A 13,972-nucleotide genomic window follows, 5' to 3' on the forward strand; every position below is an offset into this window, starting at 1 on the left:
TATAAATACATTGAGTCTCTAGCAAATATTTAGCCTTAGCCAGAGGGGGCCGGCCTGAGGTTAAGAATGAGAGAAATCATGTAAACACAAATTAGTTCTAGTTAATTTCCCTGTGCTGCAGAGGGCTTTGGTTTTGCAGCAAGCGATTTAGTCGAAAGTGTCCATATAAATTTAATATCAGTCACTGTTTTCTTAATGTTACTTAGGTCATTTTTCATGAAGAGAAGCCTACTGTGCATTCGCGGAAACAAAAGAGTCCTACTTTTACTGACCTCAAAATGGGCCAGTTGTAGTCGTGGTAGATTGAAGTGCTGAAGTGACTGTGCTGTTCAACGTCATGTCTTGACATGTCTTAAGTTGTCCCGTCTGCTCTAATGGATCAAAGACTCAACATACAGTAGCTCATAAGAGGGGTGGCAGGTAGCCTAGTGGTTAGAGCGTTTGGTCACTAACCAAAAGGTTGCTGGATTGAGTCCCCGAGCCGACAAGTTTTTTAAAAAATTGTTCTGTCCCTGAACAAAGCAGTTAAACCAACTGTTCCCCGGGTAGGCTGTCATTGTAAATAATAATTTGTTCTAAACTGAGTTGCCTAGTTACATTTTTATTTTAATAGAATAGTATTCCATTATCAGAATATATATAGATTTTATGTGCACCTTGTGCTCTGATGTTTGACTACAGTCATACTTTCTGTATGTACTTTTTTTGCAGCCATCAATGCACTGAACACTGTAGCTACCTTTTCTTTGTCACATACACGCAGTGAAATGTGTTGTTTTACAGGGTCCCCCATAGTATTACGGCACCCCTGTAGCAAATTAGGATGAAGTGCTTTGCTCATGGGCACATCGACAGATTTCTGACCTTGTAGGCTCGGGGTATTTGAGCCAGTAACTTTACGGTTACTGGCACCATGTTCTAACCACTAGGTTACCTGTTTCCCATTGACTTCAGTAAATAACCGTAAGTGCCTAAATGAGTTCATATTTCAACTATTTGCTTTATGTGAAAGCTGTCCTATTATGGTGAGGCAATAGGACAATCTATGATCCATTCTGTACATTTTTCTGTAGAACAGTTTTCCCTCTAAGGGTATTTTGTCATAATGAATAAACACTGTGTGCTAATTTCGTTGTTACAGGTATTAGCTCACCAGAGACCTGTTCAGACGTAGCTGCCCTCCAGGAAAAAAATGGATTGAGTCAACATTGTTTCAGCATTATTTCAACTCACCTTAGTGAGGCTAGTTGGTGAGAATTTGCAAGTCATCAATGCACACAGGTTTTGTTTAAATGAGATGTCAACCACAAATAAACAATAGGGTTTCAAGGTTTTATTTACATTATAGTTGAATTCCGCAGTAAAACAAACTTGCGGCAATACATGAAATGGCTGCATTTATTAAAATTGGTACATGAAGGAATGGAGGAATGAAGGAAAGAATGAGACAAACATAAAACTCAGTACATTTTGTGATTAACAACTATAATGCGTGGATTAGTAACACCACATCTCTGTAAAACAGGTAAGTGTTGTTTGCATTGTGAATGAAGGTAGTGCTCTCATACAAAGGCTCATGTCAATTACATTAATTCAGGACCAAAAACATGTTGCTTATCGAGGATGTCAGACCATTTTCTCATGATTGCTTGATGAAAGGTATAATTTCGAACTGCCACGGGAACTCAAATTCCCCTAATGTCATACGACCTAGGAATGTGAAAAAAGACCATGCATAAATTATGCTTTTTATTTGTACATACATTTTTTAAAAACATTATATATGGGTAAATTATCTATTAGTTTAATTACAAAGAGGATCCCCTTTCATTGGTGGGCTAATTGCTGTCCAGTTTTAGGACTGACTATTCCTATGAAAGATCAAGTAAGGTACAACTGATCTGCTCTGCCTGGATGTATTGCATTGTACACTACCGGTCAAAAGATTTAGAACACCGACTCAAAAGTGAAAGTGAAGAGAAGAAAAAAACCGAAATATAGCTAGCTAGCTAGCTAGCTAGCTAGCTATCTCTCTCTCTCTCTCTCTCTCTCTCTCTCTCTCTCTCTCTCTCTCTCTCTCTCTCTCTCTCTCGCTCTTGCTCCCCCTTCATTTTTTAAGAAATTAATTTGTTCAAAACTGTTCAACTATTGTCTTTTTTCTCTCTTTGAGTCAACTACTCCCCACATTGTATATACTACCGTGCTAGCTAGCTGTAGCGTATGCATTCAGTACTAGATTCTTTAATTGTGTGGACAGCATGTCAGTTCATGCTGCAAGAGCTATGATAGGTTGGAGGATGTCCTCTGCAAGTAGTCATAATTACTGTGTAAGTCTATGGAAGGGTGTGAGAACCATGAGTCTCCTAGGTTTTGAATTGAAGTCAATGTAACTAGAGGAGGTTGGAAGCTCGCTGTCCTCCGGCTACACCATGGTGCTACCCTACAGAGTACTGTTTAGGCTACTGTAGACCTTCATTGCAAAACAATATTTTTTAATAAATTATTTGGTGACATTAATATATTATGCATAGTTTCACTATTCTTATTTTCTATGGAATTCACTGAGGAGGATGTTTTTCTCCTTCCTTCTCTGAGGAGCCTCCGCTGATCTGATGGTGTTATTTTTTGTGTGATATGTGACATAGTCAACATATTGCACATAGGACCTTTCGTAGATTTATTTATCGAAAGTTCCTAGAGTAAGATGTGTAGCAGAGGAAAAACTCATGGTATTGGAGACAATGAAGAAATGATCTTCAGGGTTCTTAATTAAACATGAGCCATTGGAAAGTTTGCATTCATATTAAGCATTTTGTTTGTGCGTGTGGTAAGGCATAAAGACACAACCAATAAAGTATAGGCATACTTTGTTGTATAACCTCGTGAAGGTTTTCTTTCATTTCAATTTTTTTTCTCCCTATTCTTGGCTGCCACTACTAGGGCCAACAAACAAAAAAAACGTATAAATTACAGTTGTAACGGTTAAGCTACAGATTCTTCGTTCATCGGAGCTGCTGAGCGACATGTCTTTTCCATTCAATTGTTTTACAGCACACTGTATGTCGCTGACCTTGCTCGCAGAGATTTGTCATACTGTACATGCAAAACACGTCCCAGTTATTGTGGCATGACGCATTATATTATTACATTATACAGTGTTATATACATTATTGCGTTGCATTATATTACATTGAAAAACATGTAGACATGCAACAACAGACATGTATTCATACGCGTGGGAAAACAACTGTCATACACTTTGTTTTTAAAAAATAGTAATCAATGTGTCAATATGAACAGTTTGGGAGTTTACAGGGATTGGTGTCTGCCAACTCAGTTCATCTATGACCTAACTCTCTGAAATGACTACCATGACTTCCTTTCCTCATCTCCTTGCTGTCATGACAGCTGATCTGAGGGGACTATAGATGGGTTAAATCCCATGAAGGCAGGGCGGAGTCGCCACCACCGCTCTCACCTGTCAAACACTGTCAGACCATGGGCCACGAAAGGAAGCAGACAGAGAAAGGAGGTCATTGTAAGACTATTGGGACTAAACCAAGAGTTGATTCGTCAGTCGCTGAGGCTGGAGGGGTGTGGCGACTAAGCATCCACCTCAACGTCAGTTGCCTTACCAGATAATCGGTTACCATCAGATCTAACTGCATGGAATTCTTCAGGAGCTTGCAGAAACGTAAGGAAGCCATTAACTCAAACCAGGGAAGGTGTTGGTTATAGGGGTCACTGTCTGCATTCCAGTAAAGGTCTTTGAACACCCATTTCAGTCTTATGGACAAAGAAGAAACTCAACTTAATCTTGGGTTTAGATCGTTACCATTGTTTTAGCTATTATCAGGGATTGAAAGGTGACAATAGTGTTTTGGTTGAATTCATACTTTATTCCCAACTCTACATCTACCTGCTAATGTTCTGAAGTACGTCTTCACACAATTACATATGATGCATATCCAAAATATGAGATGAACCAGCAAACAATATCCATCCCAAAACGTTGCATTCAAATCCTGAAACCATTCCAACTGGTCAGAAACAAGAGAATATAGCTGCAGGGACCAAAGATAAGGGCCTTTGATATAATCTAGCCACGTTGAAACAGTCAATAGATGAGCCCTCTGAAGATAAAGTGGCCAGGACTGACAGGCCAGATAATAGTCCAGACAAAGAGAAAGTGAAGATTAAGGGTAGGAGTTAGGGCTCCTTTTCAGTGAGTTAAGTGGTCTGCCCAGAGGACACTCAACAACATGGCTCATCTGTCACAGAGAGAGTGACTGAATACTATGACCAAGCTACGCTTATCCCCGCTTGTCAAAATAAAGATATACATCAGAGTATTTCTCTATCAAGCATATCACCTACTTTTCTTTTTGGCAGTTTGTGGATTTCATGTCACATGGTACTGTAAATCAGTCCCACTCAAACCTCGTAGAGGACCAATTTTGTTTGGGATTTATATGAAAATACTAGAAGGTGCAATTGATAGAATCTCTTTCTCTATTCAGCGAATCTGCAGTTGATAGCCTGTATATGGAATGTAATAGCATATCTTGATATCCTGCTCTGCAATTCATCAACCTTCTTTACATTTACATTTACATTTAAGTCATTTAGCAGACGCTCTTATCCAGAGCGACTTACAAATTGGTGCATTCACCTTATGACATCCAGTGGAACAGCCACTTTACAATAGTGCATCTAAATCTTTTAAGGGGGGTGAGAAGGATTACTTTATCCTATCCTAGGTATTCCTTAAAGAGGTGGGGTTTCAGGTGTCTCCGGAAGGTGGTGATTGACTCCGCTGTCCTGGCGTCGTGAGGGAGTTTGTTCCACCATTGGGGGCCAGAGCAGCGAACAGTTTTGACTGGGCTGAGCGGGAACTGTACTTCCTCAGTGGTAGGGAGGCGAGCAGGCCAGAGGTGGATGAACGCAGTGCCCTTGTTTGGGTGTAGGGCCTGATCAGAGTCTGGAAGTACTGAGGTGCCGTTCCCCTCACAGCTCCGTAGGCAAGCACCATGGTCTTGTAGCGGATGCGAGCTTCAACTGGAAGCCAGTGGAGAGAGCGGAGGAGCGGGGTGACGTGAGAGAACTTGGGAAGGTTGAACACCAGACGAGCTGCGGCGTTCTGGATGAGTTGTAGGGGTTTAATGGCACAGGCAGGGAGCCCAGCCAACAGCGAGTTGCAGTAATCCAGACGGGAGATGACAAGTGCCTGGATTAGGACCTGCGCCGCTTCCTGTGTGAGGCAGGGTCGTGCTCTGCGGATGTTGTAGAGCATGAACCTACAGGAACGGGCCACCGCCTTGATGTTAGTTGAGAACGACAGGGTGTTGTCCAGGATCACGCCAAGGTTCTTAGCGCTCTGGGAGGAGGACACAATGGAGTTGTCAACCGTGATGGCGAGATCATGGAACGGGCAGTCCTTCCCCGGGAGGAAGAGCAGCTCCGTCTTGCCGAGGTTCAGCTTGAGATGGTGATCCGTCATCCACACTGATATGTCTGCCAGACATGCAGAGATGCGATTCGCCACCTGGTCATCAGAAGGGGGAAAGGAGAAGATTAATTGTGTGTCGTCTGCATAGCAATGATAGGAGAGACCATGTGAGGTTATGACAGAGCCAAGTGACTTGGTGTATAGCGAGAATAGGAGAGGGCCTAGAACAGAGCCCTGGGGGACACCAGTGGTGAGAGCGCGTGGTGAGGAGACAGATTCTCGCCACGCCACCTGGTAGGAGCGACCTGTCAGGTAGGACGCAATCCAAGCGTGGGCCACGCCGGAGATGCCCAACTCGGAGAGGGTGGAGAGGAGGATCTGATGGTTCACAGTATTGAAGGCAGCCGATAGGTCTAGAAGGATGAGAGCAGAGGAGAGAGAGTTAGCTTTAGCAGTGCGGAGCGCCTCCGTGATACAGAGAAGAGCAGTCTCAGTTGAATGACTAGTCTTGAAACCTGACTGATTTGGATCAAGAAGGTCATTCTGAGAGAGATAGCGGGAGAGCTGGCCAAGGACGGCACGTTCAAGAGTTTTGGAGAGAAAAGAAAGAAGGGATACTGGTCTGTAGTTGTTGACATCGGAGGGATCGAGTGTAGGTTTTTTTTCAGAAGGGTGCAACTCTCGCTCTCTTGAAGACGGAAGGGACGTAGCCAGCGGTCAGGGATGAGTTGATGAGCGAGGTGAGGTAAGGGAGAAGGTCTCCGGAAATGGTCTGGAGAAGAGAGGAGGGGATAGGGTCAAGCGGGCAGGTTGTTGGGCGGCCGGCCGTCACAAGACGCGAGATTTCATCTGGAGAGAGAGGGGAAAGAGGTCAGAGCACAGGGTAGGGCAGTGTGAGCAGAACCAGCGGTGTCGTTTGACTTAGCAAACGAGGATCAGATGTCGTCGACCTTCTTTTCAAAATGGTTGACGAAGTCATCTGCAGAGAGGGAGGAGGGGGGAGGGGAGGAGGATTGAGGAGGGAGGAGAAGGTGGCAAAGAGCTTCCTAGGGTTAGAGGCAGATGCTTGGAATTTAGAGTGGTAGAAAGTGGCTTTAGCAGCAGAGACAGAGGAGGAAAATGTAGAGAGGAGGGAGTGAAAGGATGCCAGGTCCGCAGGGAGGCGAGTTTTCCTCCATTTCCGCTCGGCTGCCCGGAGCCCTGTTCTGTGAGCTCGCAATGAGTCGTCGAGCCACGGAGCGGGAGGGGAGGACCGAGCCGGCCTGGAGGATAGGGGACATAGAGAGTCAAAGGATGCAGAAAGGGAGGAGAGGAGGGTTGAGGAGGCAGAATCAGGAGATAGGTTGGAGAAGGTTTGAGCATAGGGAAGAGATGATAGGATGGAAGAGGAGAGAGTAGCGGGGAGAGAGAGCGAAGGTTGGGACGGCGCGATACCATCCGAGTAGGGGCAGTGTGGGAAGTGTTGGATGAGAGCGAGAGGGAAAAGGATACAAGGTAGTGGTCGGAGACTTGGAGGGGAGTTGCAATGAGGTTAGTGGAAGAACAGCATCTAGTAAAGATGAGGTCGAGCGTATTGCCTGCCTTGTGAGTAGGGGGGAAGGTGAGAGGGTGAGGTCAAAAGAGGAGAGGAGTGGAAAGAAGGAGGCAGAGAGGAATGAGTCAAAGGTAGACGTGGGGAGGTTAAAGTCGCCCAGAACTGAGAGAGGTGAGCCGTCCTCAGGAAAGGAGCTTATCACGGCATCAAGCTCATTGATGAACTCTCCGAGGGGACCTGGAGGGCGATAAATGATAAGGATGTTAAGCTTGAAAGGGCTGGTAACTGTGACAGCATGGAATTCAAAGGAGGCGATAGACAGATGGGTAAGGGGAGAAAGAGAGAATGACCACTTGGGAGAGATGAGGATCCCGGTGCCACCACTCCGCTGACCAGAAGCTCTCGGGGTGTGCGAGAACACGTGGGCGGAAGAAGAGAGAGCAGTAGTAGTAGCAGTGTTATCTGTGGTGATCCATGTTTCCGTCAGTGCCAAGAAGTCGAGGGACTGGAGGAGGCATAGGCTGAGATGAACTCTGCCTTGTTGGCTGCAGATCGGCAGTTCCAGAGGCTACCGGAGACCTGGAACTCCACGTGGGTCGTGCGCGCTGGGACCACCAGATTAGGTGGCCGCGGCCACGCGGTGTGGAGCGTTTGTATGGTCTGTGCAGAGAGGAGAGAGAACAGGGATAGACAGACACTACTTTACTTAGTCATAGACATGACAAGGCGGAGGTTGTATGTTGTCATGAGAAATACTTTGTCTGCAATCAAGTCAGTTAATTAACAATGGTACAGTAGGTTAGGCTGCCAGTGCTAATGTGTTTTGCCAAGCTAACCACCCACCCTGACATATAGCCTATCATGACAGAACATAACTGCCACATCTACTATGCTAATGTCAAGCAGCCTTGAAGTTGGAGTGATCATGTAAATAGTTTTCTTTTCATTTTTGTCTTTATATTCCAGGATGGTTATTTCTCCGCTGGGCATTCTTGACACCACTGAATTGTCAAGGTGGCTTAGCAAGAACTACCATGGCTCTTAAAGAATGCATGAGTTTCCTCTATTTAGAATACCATGGTTGGATAGCCCTCCAATGAACATATTGGGGGTCAAACCACCAGTCTTGTCACAGTCTTGTGTCCATATAGCCTCGGTTCATTAAAGGACTATCTCTTTTAACAGCTCTGGTTTTCTTTCAATATTTAAATACTTCCTTTTTTTATGTGTTCAAAAGCATGACATTCAAAAATGTCAATTCAATCTAATATACTGGGTTTCATTTACTCAGTTTTCGTAATATTTACTCTCAACTTAAGAATTGTACGTTTTTGCAACAACTTTCCATGTGGCTCCGTTTTTAGAGGGTTGTGGGTAATTCAACATTTTTAGACTTTACTATACTTTTACACAACGTTATGTGCACGTTTGAAGAAACAAAAGCATACTTCTATATCAGTATTAAGCAGAATGTGTGCTATGAGGCAGTGTTGTATTACTTGAGTCCTAGACTAGGCCCCGAGTCCGTCTCAAGTCTCGATTTTCATGACTTTTGGTGACTCGGACTCACTCGCCTTCCCGTGACATGTATTTGTACTTGGACTGGATAGGCTACTATGATAAACAGAATATTAGCAGCAGTGGGGTGTGCAGCAGAGCAACAAGGGTTCTGTTCTCTTGCATTCATCCCTTTAAAACATCATTAGGCTACCGTTCAAACGTTTGGGGTCACATAGAAATGTCCTTGTTCAAGAAACAAAAACAAAAAAATGTGTACATTAAAAAAACATCAAATTCATCAGAAATAGACTGCAGACATTGTTAATGTTGTAAATTACTATTGTAGCTGGAAACTGAAGATTTTTGATGGAATATCTACAGAGGCCCATTATCAGCAAACATCACCCCTGTGTTCCAATGGCATGTTGTGTTAGCTAATCCAAGTTTATAATTTTAAAAGGTAATTGATCATTAGAAAACCCTTTTGCAATTATGTTAGCACAGCTGAAAACTTGTGTTCTGATTAAAGAAGCAATAAAACTCAACAGTGAAGAGGCGACTCCGGGATGCTGTCCTTCTAGGCAGAGTTGCAAAGAAAAATCCATATCACAGACTGGCCAATCAAAATAAAACATTAAGTTAGGCAAAAGAACACAGACACTGGACAGAGGAACTCTGCCAGCATCCCGGAGTCTCCTCTTCACTGTTGACGTTGAGACTGGTGTTTTGTGGGTACTATTTAATGAAGTTGCCAGTTGAAGACTTGTGAGGCATCTGTTTCTCAAACTAGACACTCTAATGTACTTGTCCTCTTGCTCAGTTGTGCACCGGGGCCTCCCACTCCTCTTTCTATTCTCGTTAGAGCCAGTTTGTGCTGTTCTGTGAAGGGAATAATACACAGCATTGTACGAGATCTTCAGTTTCTTGCTATTTCCCGCATGGAATAGCCTTCATTTCACAGAACAAGAATAGACTGACGAGTTTCAGAAGAAAGTGCTTTGTTTCTGGACATTTTGAGCCTGCAATCAAACCCACAAATGCTGATCCTCAAGATACTCAACTAGTCTAAAGAAGGACAGTTTTATTGCTTCTTCAATCAGAACAACAGTTTTCAGCTGTGCTAACATAATTGCAAAAGGGTTTTCTATTGATCAATTAGCCTTTTAAAATGATAAACTGGGGTTATCTAACACATTGGAACACAGGAGTGATGGTTGCTGATAATGGGCCTCTGTACGCCCATTTAGATATTCCATTAAAAATCAGCTGTTTCCAGCTACAATAGTCATTTACAACATTAACAATGTCTACAGTCTATTTCTGATCAATTTGATGATATTTTAATGGACAGTGAGCCCAGTGACCTCAAACTTCTTAATGGTAGTGTAATTATATTAAAATAAAATGTGTGTGAGCCTGTGTATGAAGGACTTCTTTGTTTCATAGGCTATTATTTGTTTGCGGGCAATTATGACCAGAGGAAAATCTTTGCTTGACTTCAATGGTCACATAAAAATCTTCCCGCTAGCCCGCCACTAGTCGTTGCTAAGCAGATTTTCTCTACCAAATCCAGGCCAAATCAATAAAAGTGTGAATCTAGAAACAGACAAGCATCGAACCAGCAAGCCGGCAGTATAAGCAAACAAAAAAACAGCAGTAACCAAACTACCAAATATGTCTAAAGTACACAGAATCAGTTGTTTTGTTTCCAAAAGTTAAAAAAATATATATGTGCACACAAACCAATGCTAATGTGGTATTTTTTGTTAAACAGACCCAGTGACTCAGACTTAAGCACTTGGACCACTGGGACTCGGACTTCAGCCATAGAGACTCATGACTCGACTCGTGACTCGACTCGTGACTCGACCATTGATGACTCGACTCGTGACTCGACCATTGATGACTCGAAATTGGACTCAAACTTAACTCGGACTTAGCCATAGGGACTCTTGACCCGACTCGAGCACAGGAGACTTGGGACTCGACTTGGACTGGAGGTTTAATGACTCGACTACAACAATGCTATGGTGTAACGGGTCATGATGAATGGATATCAAAACCATCCGGCAAATTGACATTCAAAGATGAGACCCCCCCAGTCCCACCATCAACAACAAGCTCATTGGCACAACCGCACACAACCTTTAATGCTAAAGGCACATGCAGCATCTTAAAATGCTTTCAGTTCTACCTCCACTGACTACTAGTGGAATGAGAGCTGTGTTCAGCACTGCCTGCTTAAGTGGGGAAAAAAGGCAAATAATTGAAGACAAACATTTTTTTTTACAAACATCAAGACATGATCACTGAAATTAACTGATCAAAAAGTTTGAAGTAGGTGTTATGAATAATAACAATTTTGGAATTGATCAAATTAAGTTGGATCTCAGCAGAAACAACAAATATGCTGGACTCAATATATTAGTGTTTGTGAAACACCAAAAGCTAAGTATATTATACACAAAGAACACCTTATGTTGGAAATACTCAAAAAGCTGATACAAATTGTTACCTTTTTTTTTTTTTAAATAAAAGTAAAACCAGCTAAATGTTTTTTTTTTTTTTTTTTTTACAGTGCAGACTCCTTTAGGGGGAAAAACATCTGAGATGTAAAGCAGCTGAGTGCTGAAGCTGCAGAAGAGGAGACGGTCGCACCACTCTACTGTTTGGCACAACACTAACAAAGGAAATGAGCAAACCGCACAGCAAATAACAGTATTTTATTCAACACGTTGGGCTCCTACACTTATATCTAGGTGCCAACCCAAGTGAGAAATATTATATACAAATTACTACATTCGTCTAGACAGGACATTATTTTTAGTTTTACTTAACCTGGTAGTGTTGTAGTGTCATTTTTTAAATAAATATCTGTATTGGTGTATGTCAAACATTTACAACGTCCAAATATGCACTTAAGTATACATCACATACCTAAGCAATTAAATGACTTCAGCATTCAAAATTCTACAGTGTACTTAGGTAAGAATCCTACAGCAGCACTGAAACTCTTTGTCAATTGCCTGAATTCCTAGCCTGGTAGCCTGCTTGCCAAGCTAGCAACAAACTGGTTACCATGTTCTCAGAACTTAAGATATTAATGTTCTAGAAATGCTTCATGGGTCATTTTGCAAGAACGTTTATTTGTCCAAATAAAAGGTTATTACACATCAGGTCTTGTTACTGGTAATACACTGATCTATTCATAGCTCCTTGTCAATACTCAAACACAGTGCTTTTTACTTACATTGTGTATGTATTTATTTCTCACTGTGTCCTTCCCTGGGATTTGAACTCACAACCTCTTGATTCACAGTATTCTGAGCTTCCTGTTTAACCACCATGTCCATGTATCAGTTCCTATTCTCATCATTGATTTGATTTACTTATTTCAGCAATTGAGGTGCTTTCTGTATAGTTGTCTAATGTTGGTGGGGGATATGAACCTGTTTAAATGACACTCCTGAATCCATATGATCAATAAAACATTTTTCTGGAGTGTACTTTTAGCACAGCTACGATTTACAGTACTTCAAAGTGCATTCTCCCTATTGCTTGCACCTATCAAGCTGTTTCAGATCTAAACAAGTGCCTAAGGAGGATGGTTTCTGGTTTCTTCTGGTTAAATATAGTTAAATAAAGGTTACGTAAAAATTCAAAAAAATACTGGCCCAATAAGCACAGGGCTTAGCTATACTGTGTCCCTTAATGGGACAGTGGTTAGGGTGTTGGTTCTGGTGGCCTTGGTTCAAGAGCTATGAGGGGAGTCTCACATTTTGATTGTTTATTTGAAAATATTATTTATGCATCTTTGTTTATTAGTATAATGTGTATAGATTTCTCTTTTGTTATGTATATAACACGCCGGTAGAGATATGCTTCTGAAAGTAATATACAGGTTACTTCAAAAAGTAACTAATAATATTACAATATTTGAAGACAGTAACTCGTTATATTGCTCTGTTACTCATAAAAGTAATATATTGCCGTAATATATTCTGTTGCAATTTTGTGAAACTCTGTGTTGTGTATTGTTTTGGTATAACTGATATCATCATTGCTTAAATGGGAAATGTGAGAAAGTACAAATATGCTACTGGAAATGTACACATTTCTGTTATTCTGAGAATATGGCAACCATGTTCTGGGTATGTTTCTATCAGGAAAACACACTACCACCTGGGCCATGTTTCGGCAACAAATTAGGAACGTTACAGATAGAAATGCAATGACGAGAGCTGATGATTCCTTGAGACACATGTTTGTTCTATGTGGTATTTGTGGTGTGGATTTCAAAAAGACGATAGAGAGTTCTCTGAGATGCTCAGCTATCTAGAATTCTACCAATTCCCATTTTTTTTCAATGAGAAACCATTTGAATTATATCAGATAGGTGTGTTGTAACTGTTGTGAAGTAATGACATGAACATACAGTATATTACTAAGAATGTGAGAGTAGGGTGACTCAAACCCAGGCCAACAGCCCCCATGACAAACACCATAACCACTGTGCCAATAAGGGATGTCATTAGGGTATGTGCTTATTGGGCCAATATAGTGAGGCCCTGTCCAGTATTAACCCTAACCTCTACTCCTTGGGCACTTGTGTAGATATGAAATAACTTGATAGGTGTAATCAACAAGATGAACACACTTTTAATTCAATCTCAGCTCTGTTAAAAGTACATTCAATATTTTTTTATTCTGTATTTTATTGATGTTGAATAATAATTACTGTATAAATGAACATGCACAATGTAATCACGTGTCAAAGTGTGTGTGTGTGTGTGTGTGTGTGTGTGTGTGTGTGTGTGTGTGTGTGTGTGTGTGTGTGTGTGTGTGTGTGTGTGTGTGTGTGTGTGTGTGTGTGTGTGAGTATCCTTTGCCAACAGACAAAAAGAGCTGTGAATAGATCAGTGGTTCACAAATCAGGGCTTGGCAACAGTAACAAGATGTCGAAACATGTCTATTCTCGAAACATGTCTATTCTCAGAACATTGTAACCACATTGTAGATAAGTTTGGCTTGACATTAATGCAATGTTCTCCTAACTCTAACGCCAAAACCTGCTAAAAAAAAAGCTTCTCAGAAGGTTTTTAGCTATCATAAATAGAATGTTCCCCTAACTAACAGAAAACTGGAGACTCAAACATTAGGGGAACATTACAGATAACATTACAAAAACATTATCTCCCTAGAATTGTTAGCTTGGTCTATGCTTTAGCAAAATGTCTTCATACATTTTAAAATGTGGTTAATGTACATTCTAAACATTAAGACCACCCTTGCATAATAGTCAGCAACTCTTCCACAGAATATTGGGGTGAAATACATGCTATTCATTTTATTATATGTTCTGTTGCACTTTTGATCCCTCGATAGTCCTTTACTGGAATGCTGCACATGTGTCAAAGATTTTTTATAACTCATTATTCTACAGTATCTGTGCTTAATTATACAACGGGTGGTTCTAATCCTGAATACTG

Source organism: Oncorhynchus keta, chromosome 10, assembly GCF_023373465.1.
Source record: "Oncorhynchus keta strain PuntledgeMale-10-30-2019 chromosome 10, Oket_V2, whole genome shotgun sequence".
Taxonomy (NCBI): Eukaryota; Metazoa; Chordata; class Actinopteri; order Salmoniformes; family Salmonidae; genus Oncorhynchus; species Oncorhynchus keta.